A 2,249-nucleotide genomic window follows, 5' to 3' on the forward strand; every position below is an offset into this window, starting at 1 on the left:
CAGCCCCTGGCCTTGCCCTCCCTCCCCAGCCCCTAGCCTTGCCCTCTCCCCCCAGCCCCTGGCAACCCCTTACCTACTTTCTATTTCTGTACTTGCCTATTCTAGATGTTTTATAAGTGGAATCAGACAGAAGTTGTCCTTTGTGACTGGCTCATCTCACTTAGCATAATGTTTTCAGGCCATCTGTGTGTGGTGTGCGTGCGAATTTCCTTCCTTTTTAAGGTTAAATCATAGTCCATTGTATGGAGGGACCACATTTGTTACTCCATTTATGGATGGACACATGGGTTCTTTCTACCTTTTCTCTGTGGTGAGTATCGTTGTCAACATTTGGAATAACCCGTGTTGAGCACACTGTTCGTGTTCCTGCCGCCAGTTCTCTGGGTGTGTGACTGCGCGGAACTGCTGGGTAATTCTACCCTCCGCTCTTTGAGAACCACCAAAGTGTTTTTCACAGCGCATGCATTGTGTGAGAGCTCCAATTTCTCCACATCCTCTCCAACACTTACTGTTTTTATTATCGTTCTTGTTACACAGCTTTCATTTTTAAAAAGCAATTTTTTTTTTTTTTTTGAGACGGAGTCTCACACTGTCACCCAGACTGGAGTGCAGTGGCACAATCTCGACTCACTGCAATCTCCGCCTCCCAGGTTCAAGCAATTCTCCTGCCTCAGCCTCCCGAGTAGCTGGGATTACAGGCGCCCGCCACCACGCCCAGCTAATTTTTTGTATTTTTAGTAGAGGCGGGGTTTCACCCTGTTAGCCAGCATGGTCTCGATCCTCTGACCTCGTGATCCACCCACCTCGGCCTCCCAAAGTGCTGGAATTACAGGCTTGAGCCACATCGCCCAGCCCAAAAGCAATATTTTCATACAAACAATATACTAACTGAAATAATTAACAAATTACAGAGATGGAAAAAAAAATTTTTTTTTGAGACAGGGTCTCATTCTGTCACCCAGGCTGGAGTGCAGTGACACGATCTCGGCTCACTGTGACTCCGCCTTGCCCAGGCTCAAGTGATTCTCCTGCCTCAGCCTCCTGAGTAGCTGAGATTACAGATGCGCACCACCACGCCCGCCTGGCTAATTTGTGTGTGTGTGTGTGTGTGTATGTGTGTGTGTGTATTTTCGGTAGAGACGGGGTTTGGTGCACCATGTTGGCCAGGCTGGTTTCGAACTCCTGCCTGGGGTGCTGGGATTACAGCTGTGAGCCACCGCGCCCAGTCAAAATATTTTTTATTTACCTCCAACCCCACCACCTAGAGATGGCCACTGCTAATTTTTGTTGATCGTTTTTGGCAACAGACTTGTTTGCTTTCTAAGCACTGTTGTTTTGTTTTGTTTAGAGACAGGGTCTCGCTCTATGGCCCAGGCTGGAGTGCAGCGGCGCAATCACAGCTCACTGTAGCCTCTACCTCCCGAGCTCAAGCGATCCTCCCGCCTCGGCCTCCTGAGTGGCTGGGACCACAGGCACGGGCTCCCTCCAGTCAAGCACTGTTTTTCTGACCCGCAGGATGGGAGCAGGGAGAGCGGGGCTGGCCGGGGGTCGACGGGGAGGCCCTGCGAGGGGCAGGCCCCGGCCAGGTGGGACGGGGCTCCACGTCTCTCTCCCGGCGCTTCTGCGCACGGGCTCACTACTGGGGGCGGCCGGGATCACGGACTCGCTGGCCTCGTCTCCGGAGCGGCAGCACGCGGCTTGAAGAAACGACCCCGCGGGCCGGCGCAGGCCTCCCCAGGCCCCGAGACCCGGCCCGAGACTGACCCTCCCCGCCCCTCGCCCCAGAGGCCCGCGGCGAGCCAGAAGCCACGCACCCATTGGCCGAGAGCGCGGCCGCCCGGGCCAATCACAGGGCGCGCGGTGGGACCGCGTCAGGCGCGTGCGCACTCGGCCCTCCGCGGCGGTCTGCGGGCGGACGCAGCGTCGGCTTGTGAAGTTGGGGCGCCGTCCTGCCTCCCGGCGGGCCGGGAAAAGCGTCTCGTACATGCGCCCCCCGCGGCCCGCGACCCCCAGCCCTCGGCCTAGCCCCAGGCGGGTCGATCGCGCTGTCCCCGACCCCAAACGGGCCTCCTCCAGCTGCCGGGTGGAGAGGCTGGGAGGCTTCTCCCGAGGTCGGCGGCAAGGCTGAGAGCCCAGGCCCCACCGCGCCCGAGGAGACAGCCCCTCGCGGGCTCTAAAGGCCCCGGGGCGGCCGGGATGTTCCGGGGCCGGGTTGTGCCCGCTCCCGTTTCCGGCTCCGCCGCCCTCGG

The sequence above is a fragment of the Piliocolobus tephrosceles genome, chromosome 16 (assembly GCF_002776525.5).
Source record: "Piliocolobus tephrosceles isolate RC106 chromosome 16, ASM277652v3, whole genome shotgun sequence".
Classification (NCBI taxonomy): domain Eukaryota; kingdom Metazoa; phylum Chordata; class Mammalia; order Primates; family Cercopithecidae; genus Piliocolobus; species Piliocolobus tephrosceles.